Source organism: Hyla sarda, chromosome 11 (genome assembly GCF_029499605.1).
Source record: "Hyla sarda isolate aHylSar1 chromosome 11, aHylSar1.hap1, whole genome shotgun sequence".
Classification (NCBI taxonomy): Eukaryota; Metazoa; Chordata; class Amphibia; order Anura; family Hylidae; genus Hyla; species Hyla sarda.
Genome location: NC_079199.1, coordinates 127,229 through 146,962, shown reverse-complemented (window position 1 = coordinate 146,962; position 19,734 = coordinate 127,229). Strand labels below are relative to the sequence as shown.

The following is a 19,734-nucleotide window of genomic DNA, read 5'->3' as shown; positions in this document are numbered from 1 at the left end:
AAGGACGTAAACATCAAAACAAGAAACCCCCTCAACATCCACAAACACAGCAGCATCACACGCAGCGCGATTACGTCCTTTTCTGTCATGTTAACAGGCACCTTGTTGCCTCTCTGACAGATAATGAGCGGCCTCCGAGGGGAACAAAGCCGTAATAATCGCCTTTCAGGGAGCAGATGTTGAGTCACAAAACTGGGGGGAGGGGGGCACATCAGTCCTGATCCCTGCACAGGGATTCTGGCGATATACACAACTGCGTGAGGTGACGCTCAGGAGAACAAGGATCTGCCTGTGGGAGAGGAATGGTTAAGTGTGTGCGCCGCACTATTATCACCGTGTCAGAGAATCTGTGATTGACTCCCGGTCATGATTGAGTCCAGAACAACAGCGGAGACTGACTGATGCGTGACGAAGCCGTTGCTGCACCGCAAAAACACAACCCGATGTGCAAACACTGCATGGTACAATGAGACTGCTACACTAACTATACACAGGTGCAACACACACCACTACCTATACACAGGTGCAACACACACACACCACTACCTATACACAGGTGCAACACACACACCACTACCTATACACAGGTCCAAGACACACCACTACCTATACACAGGTGCAACACACACAACTACCTATACACAGGTCCAAGACACACAACTACCTATACACAGGTCCAAGACACACACAACTACCTATACACAGGTCCAAGACACACACAACTACCTATACACAGGTGCAACAAACACACCACTTCCTATACACAGGCCCAACACACACAGATGCAACACACACAACTACCTATACACAGGTCCAAGACACACACAACTACCTATACACAGGTCCAAGACACACACAACTACCTATACACAGGTGCAACACACACAACTACCTATACACAGGAGCAACACACACACCACTACCTATACACAGGTCCAACACACACACAACTACCTATACACAGGTCCAAGACACACACAACTACCTATACACAGGTGCAACACACACAAGTACCTATACACAGGAGCAACACACACAAGTACCTATACACAGGAGCAACACACACACCACTACCTATACACAGATCCAACACACACACAACTACCTATATACAGGTGCAACACACACAACCACAGTGGGGCAAAAAAGTATTTAGTCAGTCCCCAATTGTACCTGTTCTCCCCCTTATAAAGATGAGGCTGTAATTTCCATCATAGGTTATAACCTCAACTATGAGACACAGAATGAGAAAAATCTATAAATCTATAAATCACATTGTCTGATTATTAAAGAATTTATTTGCTAATTATGGTGGAAAATAAGTATTTGGTCAATAAGGATCGTTAGAGTTCATTTCCCCCGCTCTGCCCACCGATTGAAGTCGGGGCAGAGCGGGGGGGATCACAGGCAGCGAGGGGGGGAGCATGGCCAGCTTACCCGGTCTGGCGGAGGCGGCATCCAGGAGCAGCGGCTCCAGCAGGAAGAGTGTGGACGGAAAATGCGGCATGGAGAAGGCTGCAGTGAAGATTGCGTTAAGTGACCTTCACTATGGCCTTCTAAAAGCTGCAAAACTACAACTCCCAGCATACCCACACAGCCAAAGGCTGTCTGGGCATACTGGGAGTTGCAGTTTTGCAACATCTGGAGGGTCACAGTTTGGAGACCACTATACGGTGGTCTCCAAAATGTAACCCGCCAGATGTTGCAAAAGTACAATTCCCAGCATGGCCAGACAGTCAGGGATGCTGGGCATGTAGTTCTGCAATATCTGGCCCTTCATATGTTGCAGAACTACAACTCCCAGCATCCCTGGACAGTCTGGGCATGCTTGGAGTTGTAGTTTTGCAACATCTGGAGGGCTACAGTTTGCAGACCACTACTTAGCTGTCTCCAAACTGTTCCTTCCCAGTTGTTGCATAACTACAACTCCTAGCATGCCCAGACTGTCCAGGCATGCTGGGAGTTGTAGTTCTGCAACATCTGAAGGGCCAGATATTGCAGAACTACACGCCCAGCATCCCTGACTGTCTGGCCATGCTGGGAATTGTACTTTGCAACAGCTGTAGGCACACTGGTTGGGAAACACTGAGCTAGAGTCTGTTTCCTAACTCAGTGATTCCAACCCGTGTGCCTCAAGCTGTTGCAAAACTACAACTCCCAGAATGCACTGACAGACCGTACATGCTGGGAGTTGTAGTTTTGCAACAGCTGGAGGCACACGGGTTGGAATCACTGAGCTAGAGTCTGTTTTCTAACTCAGTAGTTCTCCACCAGTGTGCCTACAGCTGTTGTAAAACTACAACTCCCAGCATGTACAGCCTGTACAGTGCATTCTGGGAGTTGTCATTTTGCCACAGCTGAAGGTTTGGTGTGCTCCCCCATGTGAATGTACAGGGTACATTCACACGGGCGGGTTTACAGTGGGTTTCCTTCTACAAGTTTGAGCTGCGGCAAATTTCCCACCGCAGCTCAAACTCCCAGCGGAAAATTTACTGGGAACCCCTGCCTGTGTGAGTGTACCCTAAAAACACTACACTACCAAATAATAAAACGTAAAACACTGCATATACACCCCCATACACGCCCCCCCTCCCCAATAAAAATGAAAAACTTCTCATACAGCAGTGTTTCCTAAACAGAGCCTCCAGCTATTGCAAAACCACAACTCCCAGTATTGCCGGATAGCCATAGACTATCCTGGCAGGCTGGGAGTCTTGCAACAGCTGCAGGCACCCTGTTTTGGAAACACTGCTGTAGGGTTTTGGTGGAGACAAGCCCCATCCTTGTATCGGGGTCTGCCCCTCTTGCAAATTCCTCATTTAGGCCTCAAATGCGCATGGCGCTCTCTCTCACTTCAGAGCTCTGTCGTATTTCAAGGAAACAGTTTAGGGCCACATATGGGGTATCTCCATACTCGGGAGAAATTGCGGTACAAATTTTGGGGGGATTTTTCTCCTTTTACCCCTTATGAAAAGGTAAAGTTGGGGGCTACACCAGCCTGTTAGTGTAATAAAATTAAAATTTTTACACTAACATGCTGGTGTTGCCCCATACTTTTCATTTTCACAAGAGGTAAAAGGAGAAAAAGACCCCCAAAATTTCTAACGCAATTTCGAGTATGGAAGTACCCCATATGTGTACGTAAAATGCTCTGTGGGCGCACATCATGGCTCAGGAGTGAGCGCCATGTACATTTGAGGCCTAAATTGGTTATTTGCACCGGGGTGGCTGATCGTTACAGCGGATCTGACATGAACACAAAAAAAACACATGTGACCCCATTTTGGAAACTACACTCACGGAACGTAACAAGGGGTATAGTGAGCCTTAACAACCCACAGGTCTTTGACAAATTTTTGTTCAATTTGGTCATGAAAATAAAAAATTCGTTTTTTTCCCCTGAAATTCTGGTGTTACCCCAAATTTTTCATTTTCACAAGGAGTAATAGAAGAAATGGGGTTACAAATTTTGGGTGGCTTTTTTCCAGAGTACATAAATACCCCATATGTGGATGTAAAGTGCTCTGCGGGGCAAACTACAATGCTCAGAAGAGCGGGGCGCCATTGGGCTTTTTGAGAGAGAAATAGGCTGGAATTGAAAGCTGTGTGTGTTTACAAAGCCTCCATGGTGCCAGAACAGTGGACACCCTCCACATGTGACCCCATTTTGGAAACTACACCCCTAACGGAACGTAACAAGGATGCAGTGAGCATTTCCGCCCCACAGGTGTCTGACAGATTTTTTTGAACAGTCGTCCGTAAAAATGAAAAATATTATTTTTAATTTGCACAGCCCACTGTTCCAAAGATCTGTCAAATGCCAGTGGGGTGTATATGCTCACTGCAACCCTTAATACATTTTGTAAGGGGTGTAGTATCCAAAATAGTATGCCATGTGGTTTTTTTTTTTTTACTGTTCTGGCATCATGGGGGCTTCCTAAATGCGACATGCCCCCAAAAACCATTTCAGCAAAATTCGCTCTCCAAAAGCCCAAAGTCGCTCCTTCCCTTCTGAGCCCTCTAGTGCACCCACAGATCACTTAACATCCACATATGAGGTATTTCCTTACTTGAGAGAAATGGGGTTACAAATTTTGTGGGGCATTTTCTCCTATTACTTCTAGTGAAAATGAAAAGTTTGGGGTAACACCAGCATTTTATTGTTAAAAATCTTATTTTTCATTTTCACATCCCACGAAAGTTTGTCAATCACCTGTGGGGTGTTGAGGCTCACTGTACCCAGTTACCTTCCTTGAGGGGTGTAGTTTCCAAAATAGTATGCCATGTGTTTTTTTTTTGTGCTGTTCTGGCACCATAGGGGCTCCCTAAATGCGTCATGCCCCACAAAAACCATTTCAGCAAAATCTGCTTTCCAAAAGCCAAATGTGACTCCTCTTCTGAGCATTGTAGTTTGCCCGCAGAGCATTTTACACGCTAACATGGGGTATTTCCATACTCAGAGATGGGGTTACCAATTTTGGGGGGCATTTTCTCCCATTACCCTTTGTAAAAATTGTAAATTTGGGGAAAAAAACTGCACTTTAGTGAAACATTTTAATTTTTTTCTCATTTACACATCCGACTTTAACGGAAAGTCGTCAAACACCTGTGGGGTGTTAAGGCTCACTGGACCCCTTGTTACTTGCCGTGAGGGGTGTAGTTTCCAAAATAGAAGGCCATGTGTTTTGTTTTTTGCTGTTCTGGCACCATAGGGGCTTCCTAAATGTGACATGCACCTCAAAAACCATTTCAGAAAAATTCACTCCCAAAATCCCATTGTTGCTCCTTCCCTTCGGAGCCCTCTACTGCGCCCGCCGAACACTTGACATCCACATATGAGGCATCTCCTTACTCGAGAGAAATTGGGTTACAAATTTTGGGGGGCTTTTTCTCCTATTACCCCTTGTAAAAATTCAAAAACTGGGTCTACAAGAACATGCGAGTGTAAAAAAATGAAGATTTTGAATATTCTCCTTCACTTTGCTGCTATTCCTGTGAAACACCTAAAGGGTTAACAAACTTTCTGAATTTCATTTTGAATACTTTGAGGGGTGCAGTTTTTATAATGGAGTCATTTATGGGGTATTTCTAATATGAATGTCCTTCAAATCCCCTTCAAAACTGAACTGGTCCCTGAAAAATTCCGATTTTGAATATTTTGTGAAAAATTGCTGCTGAACTTTGAAGCCCTCTGATGTTTTCCAAAAGTAAAAACTTGTCAACTTTATGATGAAAATATAAAAGTAGACATATTGTATGTGTGAATCAATATATAATTTATTTGGGATGAATGTTTTCCTTACAAGCAGAGAGCTTCAAAGTTAGAAAAATGCAAATTTTTTTATTTTTTCATCAAATGTTTGAATTTTTCACTAAGAAATGATGCAAGTATCGACAAATATTCACCACTAACATAAAGTAGAATATGTTACGAAAAAACAATCTCAGAATCAGAATGAAAAGTAAAAGCATTCCAGAGTTATTAATGCTTAAAGTGACAGTGGTCAGAATTGCAAAAAATGCTCCCATCCTTAGGGTTATAATGGGTTCCGTCCCCAAGGGGTTAAGCATGGGGACACGTCTGGCACTGCATGATTTGAGTCCCTGGCGGTGTAGTGTATTACTGATGGTAGCCTTTATTACTTTGGTCCCAGCTCTCTGCAGGTCATTCACTAGGTCCCCCGTGTGGTTCTGGGTTTTTGCTCACCGTTCTTGTGATCATTTTGACACCACGGGGTAAGATCTTGCATAGAGCCCCAGATGGAGGGAGATTATCAGTGGTCTTGTATGTCTTCCATTTTCTAATAATTGCTCCCACAGTTGATTTCTTCACACCAAGCTGCTTGCCTATTGCAGATTCACTCTTCCCAGCCTGGTGCAGGTCTACAATTTTGTTTCTGGTGTCCTTCGCCAGCTCTTTGGTCTTGGCCATAGTGGAGTTTGGAGTGTGACTGAGGTTGTGGACAGGTGTCTTTTATACTGATAACAAGTTCACACAGGAGCCATTAATACAGGTAACAAGTGGAGGACAGAGGAGACTCTTATAGAAGAAGTTACAGGTCTGTGAGAGTCAGAAATTTTGCTTGTTTGTAGGTGACCAAATACTTATTTTACTGGCAAATTTACCAATTAATTCATTAGAAATCCTACAATGTTGTGGATGGCCATTCAAGGGGGACTATCTCTGAGGTCATTCATGCATGCCCGTGCCCTTAGAAGAACCAGGTACTGCCCCAGGTGCCCCTATGTGCATCTGTGCACGTCTTCTGGCAGTGCCCCTTTGCGCAGGTTCTATTGAAAGCCCTGGAACTTGAACTTAGAGACTCGGTACCCTGGAATAACTTATCATACCATTCAATGCTTTATGGACTTTTTTCCTGCGGTTCACGATGTGGAGGCCATCCAGGAGGCCTGGCGCCTTATGAACTATTTAAAGGACGCTATATGGTTTGCCAGGAACCGCCTCATCTTCAACAGGGAGGACATGTCCGTCCAGGACTGCGGCAGGTTCATCCATAGCCTGCTTAGAGACTATTCCTTCTTGGACAGTCCGGACATTGATAAAGAAGAGGACTAAAACCCCTCTACTTCACCACCTCCACACACGTTTGCTGAGTAGTTTAGCCCTGTGATCCGCCCCTCCCTACCCCATAGACCCAATACCTTCCCTGATCACAGTTTGTTATGCGTTGTTTTCTTTTACGATAATGAATGATGGAGCGGAATGTTAGTGCAGCATATGGTACAATGTATAGTCTAGGGAACCTGTGCTGTATATTGTACTGTCATGCTACGTATGATTGTAATTTATTGTATGAAGTGTAATGAAGACTGTATGGTTACTCAAGCTCTTTCAATAAACTTGTGGTAAACTTGTGGTAATAGTGGAGTTTGGAGTGTGACTGTTTGAGGTTGTGAAATATAGGAGAGAACAAAAAAAAAAAAAGAGAGGACATCGCCACGTGTAATTCCATGGGATTAATGGGTCCCTAGGTCTTAGGGTGGTAGTATGCTCACCTTATGTGAACCTTGGGTTCATGCGTATAACCCATCCGTGTTGGGGTAAAGATGTGGGATCTGGAGCTGCATCCTGCTGGTACGGCCGATGTCCTCAAGGGGGTCAGCAAGTAGGCAGGAGTAAAACGGAAGAAAAAGGCTGGCGATGGCGCTGCTCGATTAGGCAAAATAATTTATTGACACAAAATACAACAGGACAGGACATTGCATAATACAAGGTCTTGTATTATGCAATGTCCTGTCCTGTTGTATTTTGTGTCAATAAAATGTGATACTCTTTACATTTGACTATCAGCTATAGTATATATACCTATATAATATACTGACATCCACACAACTCCAGAAATACTTACGTGTAGAGAGGTAAGACATAATGAGGGGCACACAGCACCCAGAGAAGCCCCCTTCTCTGCTCCTGTGGTTAAACGTCCCCCCAGGTCCAGGACACAGCCGCACCGAGCAGTAAGTCGGCCACAGACGCAACAGGCCAATTACCACGTTCTTTAAATAGCCAGGTTACCCTGGAAACAGCATAGCTCCTGAACCTGTGGAGCGGGCCCAGGGACAAGGCTGCACGCTACAACCAGGGGAGAGCGGCAGAGGCCGTACAGGGCACGCGCTCTATAGGTCCTGACTGATGGCATCACCTATGGTCTATACTAGATACCCCAATCTGTGCAGAGCACATACAGAGCGTGCACCCTATAGGTCCTGACTGATGGCATCACCCATTGTCTATACTGGATACCCCAACCTGTGCAGAGCCCGAACAGAGCACGCCCTATAGGTCCTTACTGATGGCATCACCTATTGTCTATACAAGATACCCCAACCTATGCAGAGCACGTACAGAGCGCACACCCTATAGGTCCTGACTGATGACATCACCTATTGTCTACACTAGATACCCCAACCTGTGCAGAGCCCGAACAGAGCACGCGCCCTGTAGGTCCTGACTGATGGCATCACCTATTGTCTATACTAGATACCCCAACCTGTGCAGAGCCCGAACAGAGCGTGCCCTATATCTGACTCCATTCATATACACCTCCATACATATACACATCACATACACTAACACCTGCATACATATACTTATACACCTCCATACATATACACATACACCTCCATACACACAAACATCTTCATACACGTAGAAGTTTATTATACACAGTGTGTAACAGAGGACACTGCACAAGTAACAAGATGTACATAGGGAGGTGTCATAGAGCAGCACCTAGTGGCCAGGTCTGAATATTACACAGGACACATTAACGGAATCAAATGATCACTACTACTTGGCAGGACTTCAAGTTTTAGGCATTCCTGGGGTCGCCAACCAATTCTGTTGCTGGGTGGAGATGAAAGACGCCATATACATCAACCTGTGATTGCCTTGTGGGGAGAGGGGCACAGGGACCTTCTCTTCTCTTCTGGAGGGAGATGACTTCATGGCAATAAAACACATTCACACCACTAAAAGCCTGCCACATTAACATGTCCACCACTAATCACAGCCGTCACCTCCAGAAAAGGTGGAAGAAGAAGGACAGGATGGGGGGTGATACTGCACAGAGACAGCAGGAGTGGACAAGGATGAAGAAAGGCAATGAACAAGTTAAATTATGTCTGGAAGGTTGGCACAGGGAGATGGGTACAAAGGGTAAGGCGAGGATGGCGGATGAGGTTAGCCATCAATGGACAGGATGAGGCTGGCACAAGGAGATGGTTAGGGAGGGTCAGGCTGAGGCTGGCACAAGGAGATGGTTAGAGAGGGTCAGGATGAGGCTGGCACAAGGAAATGGTTAGGGAGGGTCAGGATGAGGCTGGCACAAGGTGACGGTTAGAGAGGGTCAGGCAGAGGCTGGCACAAGGAGATGATTAGAGAGGGTCAGGATGAGGCTGGCACAGGGAGACGGTTAGAGAGGGTCAGGATAAGGCTGGCACAAGGAAATGGTTAGAGAGGGTCAGGATGAGGCTGGCACAAGGAGACGATTAGAGAGGGTCAGGATGAGGCTGGCACAGGGAGACGATTAGAGAGGGTCAGGATGAGGCTGGCACAGGGAGACGGTTAGAGAGGGTCAGGATAAGGCTGGAACAAGGAAATGGTTAGGGAGGGTCAGGATGAGGCTGGCACAAGGAGATGGTTAGGGAGGGTCAGGATGAGGCTGGCACAAGGAGATGGTTAGGGAGGGTCAGGATGAGGCTGGCACAAGGAGATGGTTAGAGAGGGTCAGGATGAGGCTGGCACAAGGTGATGGTTAGGGAGGGTCAGGATGAGGCTGGCACAAGGTGATTGTTAGGGAGGGTCAGGATGAGGCTGGCACAAGGAGATGGTTAGAGAGGGTCAGGATGAGGCTGGCACAAGGAGATGGTTAGGGAGGGTCAGGATGAGGCTGGCACAAGGTGATGGTTAGAGAGGGTCAGGATGAGGCTGGCACAAGGTGATGGTTAGAGAGGGTCAGGATGAGGCTGGCACAAGGTGATGGTTAGAGAGGGTCAGGATGAGACTGGCACAAGGAGATGGTTAGGGAGGGTCAGGATGAGGCTGGCACAAGGTGATGGTTAGAGAGGGTCAGGATGAGGCTGGCACAAGGTGATGGTTAGAGAGGGTCAGGATGAGGCTGGCACAAGGAGATGGTTAGGGAGGGTCAGGATGAGGCTGGCACAAGGAGATGGTTAGGGAGGGTCAGGATGAGGCTGGCACAAGGAGATGGTTAGAGAGAGTCAGGATGAGGCTGGCACAAGGAGATGGTTAGAGAGGGTCAGGATGAGGCTGGCACAAGGAGATGGTTAGGGAGGGTCAGGATGAGGCTGGCACAAGGTGATGGTTAGAGGGTCAGGATGAGGCTGGCACAAGGAGATGGTTAGGGAGGGTCAGGATGAGGCTGGCACAAGGTGATGGTTAGAGGGTCAGGATGAGGCTGGCACAAGGAAATGGTTAGAGAGGGTCAGGATGAGGCTGGCACAAGGAGATGGTTAGAGAGGGTCAGGATGAGGCTGGCACAAGGTGATGGTTAGGGAGGGTCAGGATGAGGCTGGCACAAGGAGATGGTTAGAGAGGGTCAGGATGAGGCTGGCACAAGGAGATGGTTAGAGAGGGTCAGGATGAGGCTGGCACAAGGTGATGGTTAGAGAGGGTCAGGATGAGGCTGGCACAAGGAGATGGTTAGGGAGGGTCAGGATGAGGCTGGCACAAGGAGACGGTTAGAGAGGGTCAGGATGAGGCTGGCACAAGGAGATGGTTAGAGAGGGTCAGGATGAGGCTGGCACAAGGAGATGGTTGGAGAGGGTCAGGATGAGGCTGGCACAAGGAGATGGTTAGAGAGGGTCAGGATGAGGCTGGCACAAGGAGATGGTTAGGGAGGGTCAGGATGAGGCTGGCACAAGGAGATGGTTAGAGAGGGTCAGGATGAGGCTGGCACAAGGTGATGGTTAGGGAGGGTCAGGATGAGGCTGGCACAAGGTGATTGTTAGGGAGGGTCAGGATGAGGCTGGCACAAGGAGATGGTTAGAGAGGGTCAGGATGAGGCTGGCACAAGGAGATGGTTAGGGAGGGTCAGGATGAGGCTGGCACAAGGAGATGGTTAGAGAGGGTCAGGATGAGGCTGGCACAAGGAGATGGTTAGAGGGTCAGGATGAGGCTGGCACAAGGAGATGGTTAGGGAGGGTCAGGATGAGGCTGGCACAAGGTGATGGTTAGAGAGGGTCAGGATGAGGCTGGCACAAGGAGATGGTTAGGGAGGGTCAGGATGAGGCTGGCACAAGGTGATGGTTAGAGAGGGTCAGGATGAGGCTGGCACAAGGTGATGGTTAGAGAGGGTCAGGATGAGGCTGGCACAAGGTGATGGTTAGAGAGGGTCAGGATGAGGCTGGCACAAGGAGATGGTTAGGGAGGGTCAGGATGAGGCTGGCACAAGGAGATGGTTAGGGAGGGTCAGGATGAGGCTGGCACAAGGAGATGGTTAGAGAGGGTCAGGATGAGGCTGGCACAAGGAGATGGTTAGAGGGTCAGGATGAGGCTGGCACAAGGAGATGGTTAGGGAGGGTCAGGATGAGGCTGGCACAAGGTGATTGTTAGGGAGGGTCAGGATGAGGCTGGCACAAGGAGATGGTTAGAGAGGGTCAGGATGAGGCTGGCACAAGGAGATGGTTAGAGGGTCAGGATGAGGCTGGCACAAGGAGATGGTTAGGGAGGGTCAGGATGAGGCTGGCACAAGGTGATGGTTAGAGAGGGTCAGGATGAGGCTGGCACAAGGAGATGGTTAGGGAGGGTCAGGATGAGGCTGGCACAAGGTGATGGTTAGAGAGGGTCAGGATGAGGCTGGCACAAGGTGATGGTTAGAGAGGGTCAGGATGAGGCTGGCACAAGGTGATGGTTAGAGAGGGTCAGGATGAGGCTGGCACAAGGAGATGGTTAGGGAGGGTCAGGATGAGGCTGGCACAAGGTGATGGTTAGAGAGGGTCAGGATGAGGCTGGCACAAGGTGATGGTTAGAGAGGGTCAGGATGAGGCTGGCACAAGGAGATGTTAGGGAGGGTCAGGATGAGGCTGGCACAAGGAGATGGTTAGAGAGGGTCAGGATGAGGCTGGCACAAGGAGATGGTTAGGGAGGGTCAGGATGAGGCTGGCACAAGGAGATGGTTAGAGAGGGTCAGGATGAGGCTGGCACAAGGAGATGGTTAGGGAGGGTCAGGATGAGGCTGGCACAAGGAGATGGTTAGAGAGGGTCAGGATGAGGCTGGCACAAGGAGATGGTTAGGGAGGGTCAGGATGAGGCTGGCACAAGGAGATGGTTAGAGAGGGTCAGGATGAGGCTGGCACAAGGAGATGGTTAGGGAGGGTCAGGATGAGGCTGGCACAAGGAGATGGTTAGGGAGGGTCAGGATGAGGCTGGCACAAGGAGATGGTTAGGGAGGGTCAGGATGAGGCTGGCATAAGGAGATGGTTAGAGAGGGTCAGGGTGAGGCTGGCACAAGGAGATGGTTAGAGAGGGTCAGGATGAGGCTGGCACAAGGAGATGGTTAGGGAGGGTCAGGGTGAGGCTGGCACAAGGAGATGGTTAGAGAGGGTCAGGGTGAGGCTGGCACAAGGAGATGGTTAGAGAGGGTCAGGATGAGGCTGGCACAAGGAGATGGTTAGGGAGGGTCAGGATGAGGCTGGCACAAGGAGATGGTTAGAGAGGGTCAGGGTGAGGCTGGCACAAGGAGATGGTTAGAGAGGGTCAGGATGAGGCTGGCACAAGGAGATGGTTAGGGAGGGTCAGGATGAGGCTGGCACAAGGAGATGGTTAGAGAGGGTCAGGGTGAGGCTGGCACAAGGAGATGGTTAGGGAGGGTCAGGATGAGGCTGGCACAAGGAGATGGTTAGAGAGGGTCAGGGTGAGGCTGGCACAAGGAGATGGTTGGGAGATTATTCATTATTTACAGTTTCACTAGAAAAAAAACTGGTGATGAAAATGACGACTGCAAATGGCACAAAGATCCCCCTGTGGTGATGATCGCTCTGACTGCCATGAGATGAAATCCACAGATTACCTACATATCCCCTACCATCCACAGATCACTTATAGATCACCTACCATCCACAGATCACCTACATATCCCCTACCATCCACAGATCACCTACCATCCACAGATCACCTACCATCCACAGATCACCTACATATCCCCTACCATCCACAGATCACCTACCATCCACAGATCACCTACCATCCACAGATCACCTACCATCCACAGATCCCTTATAGATCACCTACCATCCACAGATCACCTACCATCCACAGATCACTTATAGATCACCTACCATCCACAGATCACCTACCATCCACAGATCACCTACATATCCCCTACCATCCACAGATCACCTACATATCCCCTACCATCCACAGATCACTTATAGATCATCTACCATCCACAGATCACCTACATATCCCCTACCATCCACAGATCACCTACCATCCACAGATCACCTACCATCCACAGATCACCTACCATCCACAGATCACCTACCATCCACATATCACCTACCATCCACAGATCACCTACATATCACCTACCATCCACAGATCACCTACATATCACCTACCATCCACAGATCACCTACCGTCCACAGATTACCTACATATCACCTACCATCCACAGATCACCTACCGTCCACAGATTACCTACAGATCACCTACCATCCACAGATCACCTACCATCCACAGATCACCTACCATCCACAGATCACCTACCGTACACAGATCGCTTACAGATCACCTACCATCTGATTATCATCCACAGATCACCTACCGTTCACAGATCGCTTACAGATCACCTACCGTCTGCATATCATCCCCAAATCACCTACCATCTGCATATCATCCACAGATCACCTACCGTCTGCATATCATCCCCAAATCACCTACCGTCTGCATATCATCCCCAAATCACCTACCGTCTGCATATCATCCACAGATCACCTACCGTCTGCATATCATCCCCAAATCACCTACCGTCTGCATATCATCCACAGATCACCTACCGTCTGCATATCATCCACAGATCACCTACCGTCTGCATATCATCCACAGATCACCTACCGTCTGCATATCATCCACAGATCACCTACCGTCTGCATATCATCCACAGATCACCTACCGTCTGCATATCATCCACAGATCACCTACCGTCTGCATATCATCCACAGATCACCTACAGTGATCAGGCAGAGTTAAAAGAAGAGTAATGTAGAGTTCTCTATGGATGGCCAAAGGTGGGGTGGGCTGCAGTGCACCTCTGTTCCAGAAGGGGGTGCTCAGAGCTCAGAAACAGGATGCAATCAGCAGAGTGATAATATATAATATAACCAATGATTGGGTCTTGGCTCCAGACTGAGCCAAAACTCCAAATACTCTGCAGCTCTAACCGTAACCGATGAGCCCGCAGACGTCACACTGGAGGACAATGTAGGTCCTTATGACATCTTCACAATATATAATTATATTATAGCTTCTATCACACACACCCAGGACCTGATCGGATGTCACATGACCTCAATGACCGAAGAAAGAAACAGATTCATCATCCAAGACAATGAATACAGCAAGAAGGCGCGGAACATCAAGACCTCAAACTCCAGGTGTAACTAAGGACAGGTACGCCCCCCCCCCCCACACCACCATATCAGAAGTTACAAGAACCCCACATTACAACAGGTACCCCCTATATATAAGCAGTTACAGGAACCCCACATTACAACAGTTGCCCCCCCCCTATATATAAGCAGTTACAGGAACCCCACATTACAACAGGTGCCCCCCCCTATATATAAGCAGTTACAGGAACCCCACATAACAACAGGTGCCCCCCCCCTATATATAAGCAGTTACAGGAACCCCACATTACAACAGGTACCCCCCCCCCACCATATCAGAAGTTACAAGAACCCCACATTACAACAGGTCCCCCCCCCCCCCACCATATCAGAAGTTACAGGAACCCCACATTACAACAGGTGCCCCTTCCCCTATATATAAGCAGTTACAGGAACCCCACATTACAACAGGTACCCCCCCCCCCCACCATATCAGAAGTTACAAGAACCCCACATTACAACAGGTACCCCCACTATATATAAGCAGTTACAGGAACCCCACATTACAACAGGTGCCCCCCCCTATATATAAGCAGTTACAGGAACCCCACATTACAACAGGTACCCACCCCCCACCATATCAGAAGTTACAAGAACCCCACATTACAACAGGTACCCCCTCCCTATATATAAGCAGTTACAGGAACCCCACATTACTACAGGTACCCCCCCCCCACCATATCAGAAGTTACAAGAACCCCACATTACAACAGGTACCCCCCCCTATATATAAGCAGTTACAGGAACCCCACATTACAACAGGTACCCCCCCCCCCTATATATAAGCAGTTACAGGAACCCCACATTACAACAGGTACCCCCCCCTATATATAAGCAGTTACAGGAACCCCACATTACAACAGGTGCCCCCCTATATATATATAAGCAGTTACAGGAACCCCACATTACAACAGGTACCCCCCCCCCCACCATTTCAGAAGTTACAAGAACCCCACATTACAACAGGTCCCCCCTCCCCTTATATAAGCAGTTACAGGAACCCCACATTACAACAGGTACCCCCCTATATATAAGCAGTTACAGGAACCCCACATTACAACAGGTACCCCTTCCCCTATATATAAGCAGTTACAAGAACCCCACATTACAACAGGTGCCCCCCCTATATATAAGCAGTTACAGGAACCCCACATTACAACAGGTACCCCCCTATATATATAAGTTACAAGAACCCCACATTACAACAGGTACCCCCTCCCCCTATATATAAGAAGTTACAGGAATCCCACATTATAACAGGCACCCCCCCCCATATATAAGAAGTTACAGGAACCCCACATTACAACAGGTACCCCCTATATATAGGCAATTACAGGAACCCCACATTACAACAGGTACCCCCCTATATATAAGCAGTTATAGGTACCCCACATTACAACAGGTACCCCCTATATATAGGCAATTACAGGAACCCCACATTACAACAGGTACCCCCTATATATAGGCAATTACAGGAACCCCACATTACAACAGGTACCACCCTATATATAGGCAATTACAGGAACCCCACATTACAACAGGTACCCCCCCCCCCCCATATATAAGAAGTTACAGAAACCCCACATTACAACAGGTACCCCCCTATATATAAGCAATTACAGGAACCCCACATTACAACAGGTACCCCCTATATATAAGCAGTTACAGGAACCCCACATTACAACAGGTACCCCCCCCTATATATAAGCAGTTACAGGAACCCCACATTACAATAGGTACCCCTTCCCATGACAGCAGGTATAAGCACCGCAACATGACAGCAGGTACAGGCACTCCACATGACAGCAGGTACACCCACGTGACAGCAGGTACCCCTCATCCAAGATAGCAGGCACAGGCACCTCACATGTCCACAGGTACCCCACATGACAGCAGGTAATTCCCCCCCCCCCCCCCAAGTAGCAGCAGGCACAGGCCACCTCCCCCCCCCCATGACAGAAGATACAGCTACCCAATTATTATTATTTTTGTAAGAGCCGAGGCAAGTGCTCTCAACCAAAGTGCAAGAAAAAGTAAAAACGTGTCACACCAAAAAAACGTGCACAAAGGATGCGGTCTATCGCTAAGCCCTTCAACAGTAGAGAGGTCCCCCAACAAACCTACCCTTCACCTCCGGGCCAAAAGGCACCTGCAAGGATCCAGGTTCGTTGCCCCTTCGCCGAAGCTACTAACGGGCCGCAAATGCTCCTGGCTTCAACCTAGGCGTTAACCAAGGTATCAGCCGAGGAGCCGTATACTGATGGCATCTTGACCGAAGCCAAGATGCCAAGGGGTTGCAGGGAGGCGAGGAACCTAATGGCCACACACACCTCCCCTAGACCGCCAGGAGGGACACCCAGAAGGGCTACCGCATCCTGCCAATCCTGTGTACAAATAAAAACACGAAACGTGGCACAGTGACATACAAAAATAATAAATAAGTGAATGAGTGCACTTACTGCCCGGTCATCCGGCGGATCTATATACATTTCCCTAATCCTAGCTAGAAGGCCGGGATACCAAGGATGAGTGCCAAAGGTGAAGAGCATGGTGCAGTGCGTTCACTCAGTGAGTTATAACACCCAGTGAGTTTCGGCACCTCAGGGTCAAAACTCCCAGAGGCACAAATTACCTCGGCTCTAGATCCTCCCAGCCTTATGGCGAGACACTGAGGAAACAGGTCACATCAGGGAAGCTGTTAAGCTGGTTTTGTGGCACCAGCCCCGGAACACCCCGGCACACCTGCTCTTCCATGTAGCCATCCATTCCTACCAGTGGACTACCTGATAAGAACAGATTTTTTTAAGAGCCGAGGCAAGTGCTCTCTATCACCCAAAGTGCAAGAAAAAGTGCAAACGTGTCACACTAAAAAACGTGCACAAAGGATGCGGTCTATCGGTAAGCCCTTCTCCAACAGGAGAAAGGCCCCCCAACAAACCTACCCTCACCTCCGGGCCAAAAGGCACCTGCAAGGATCCAGGTTCGATGCCCGTTTTCGCCGAAGCTACTAAGGGCCCGAAAATGCACCTGGCTTCAACCTATGTGTTAACCAAGCTATCAGCCGAGGAGCAGTATACAGATGGCATCTTGACAGAAGCCAAGATGCCCAGGGGTTGCAGGGAGGTGAGGAACCTAATGGCCACACACACCTCCCCTAGAACGCCAGGAGGGACACCCAGAAGAGCTATACTGACAAATCCTGTGTATAAAAACAGACACATAAAAGTGGCACAGTGACATACAAAAAATAATAAATAAATCGCTTCTTGGCCTTTTGGCTAAGATCAAGTGTATTATCAATTCTTATCAGTTTCATACTGGTAGAGAAGTCCCACCGGTGTGGGGCTGGAGGGGATGGGTGCAGCATGGAGGAGGCAGGTGTATAGGGGCGTTCCAGGGCTGGTTCTGAGGAATCAGCTCGACGGCTGTCCTGATGTGACCTGTTTCCTCCGGATCTCGCCATGAGGTTGGGGGGTGTAGAGCTGAGGTACTTCTGTGCCTTGGGGAGTGGTGACCCTGAGGTGCCAAAACTCACTGGGTGTGAAAGCACTGCACCATTACTCTTCACCTTTGGCACTCACCCTTGGTATCCTGGCCTTCTGTCTAGGATCAGGGAATTTTTTTTATAGATCCGGCCGGATGACCAGGCAGTATATCTGCACTCGTCCACTTATTTATTACCTGATAAGAACAGATACTACACTTGATCTTAGCCAAAAGGCCGAGATATAGCTACCCAATTTTTTTTTATTATTATCCAAGAGCCGAGGAATCACCCAAAGTGCAAGAAAAAGTGCAAACGTGTTACATTAAAAAAACTTGCACAGAGGATGCGGTCTATCGCAAGCCCAATCGCAGCATGCAATGGATCATAACATATATATATATATATATATATATATATATATATATATATATATATATCCTTATTTGTGGTACTAATAACATCAGTGAACCTCTCTTCCTCCAACCTCAATATAACTCTGGATGTATATGAAATGACCCTCACCCTCCTCCCATCCTCTCCTCTGTACGTGACCCTCCAACTGTTATTAGAGGCATCAAGGCTCTTAATGGAAACTTGTACATCAAGTCTTATTGGTTGGATAGCAGCAATGCCTCCATATTAACATAACTTCATCTTAGTCTGGGTTCACATCACAATTTTACCATCCGAATTGAGCTCACGATTTTTCACCTGCAAATTGTCCAAAACTGTATATGAAGTTGTATCCATTGACGTCTATTGAGTAATCGTATCCAACACATGACTAAAGGCTGTGTACAATAGATAACGTAACGTGTCACCTTGTTTTGTACATTCCTGTAAGTCTGCGTTTTCAGGTGACTATCCTTTTCTGAGAAGACCCTGCTGGACATTTTCTTCATTCCCAAGTTCCTAACACATGCATCAGTTTTGCTCCGCACCAGATTTTGTCCAATTTTAAAAACAGGGGTGGGGAAATCATGGTAGACCAGGTTTTTTTTCACCCAGATTTAAAATCGTATCACAATCGTGTACGAATTCTACACAATGAAGCCCTATGTAAATCGTATAAATCCATAAACTGTTTCCAATATGAAAAGACAAATTCCAAATTTCCAAAGAACTATGTACAGTGGGGCAAAAAAAGTATTTAGTCAGCCACCAATTGTGCAAGTTCTCCCACTTAAAAAGATGAGAGGCTGTAGTTTTCATCATAGCTTATAACCTCAACTATGAGAGACATAATGAGAAAAAATCCATAAAATCACATTGTCTGATTTTTTTAAAGGATTTATTTGCAAATTATGGTCACCTACAAACAAGCAGGATTTCTGTCTCTCACAGAACTGTAACTTCTTCAAGAGTCTCCTCTGTCCTCCACTTGTTACCTGCATTAATGGCTCCTGTTTGAACTTGTTATCAATATAAAAGACACCTGTCCACAACCTCAGTCACACTCCAAACTCCACTATGGCCAAGACCAAAGAGCTGTCGAAGGACACCAGAAACAAAATTGTAGACCTGCACCTGGCTGGGAAGACCAAATCTGCAATAGGCAAGCAGCTTGGTGTGAAGAAATCAACTGTGGGAGCAATTATTAGAAAATGGAAGACATACAAGACCATTGATCATCTCCCTTGATCTGGGGCTCCATGCAAGATCTCACCCCGTGGTGTCAAAATGATCACAAGAATGGTGAGCAAAAACCCAGAACCACACAGCGGGACCTAGTGAATGACCTGCAGAGAGCTGGGACCAAAGTAACAAAGGCTACCATCAGTAACACACTACACCGCCAGGGACTCACATCATGCAGTGCCAGACGTGTCCCCCTGCTTAAGCCAGTACATGTCCGGGCCCGTCTGAAGTTTGCTAGCGAGCATTTGGATTATCCAGAATAGGATTGGGAGAATGTCATATGGTCAGATGAAACCAAAGTAGAACTTTTAGGTATAAACTCAACTCGTCATGTTTGGAGGAGAAAGAATGCTGAGTTGCATCCAAAGAACACCATACCTACTGTGAAGCATGGGGGTGGAAACATCATGCTTTGGGGCTGTGTTTCTGCTAAGGGACCAGGATGACTGATCCTT

The 19,734-nt window shown here is 47.7% G+C and overlaps 1 protein-coding gene and 2 pseudogenes across 4 annotated transcripts in view; 1 reads left to right on the top strand and 2 right to left on the bottom strand.

Moving 5' to 3' along the window:
* NRXN3 (neurexin 3) overlaps positions 1-19,734 on the bottom strand; it is a 504,944-nt gene that overhangs the window by 389,747 nt on the left and 95,463 nt on the right. The window lies entirely within an intron of this gene.
* LOC130296058 (U2 spliceosomal RNA) lies at positions 17,413-17,490 on the top strand (annotated as a pseudogene).
* LOC130296048 (U2 spliceosomal RNA) lies at positions 17,758-17,884 on the bottom strand (annotated as a pseudogene).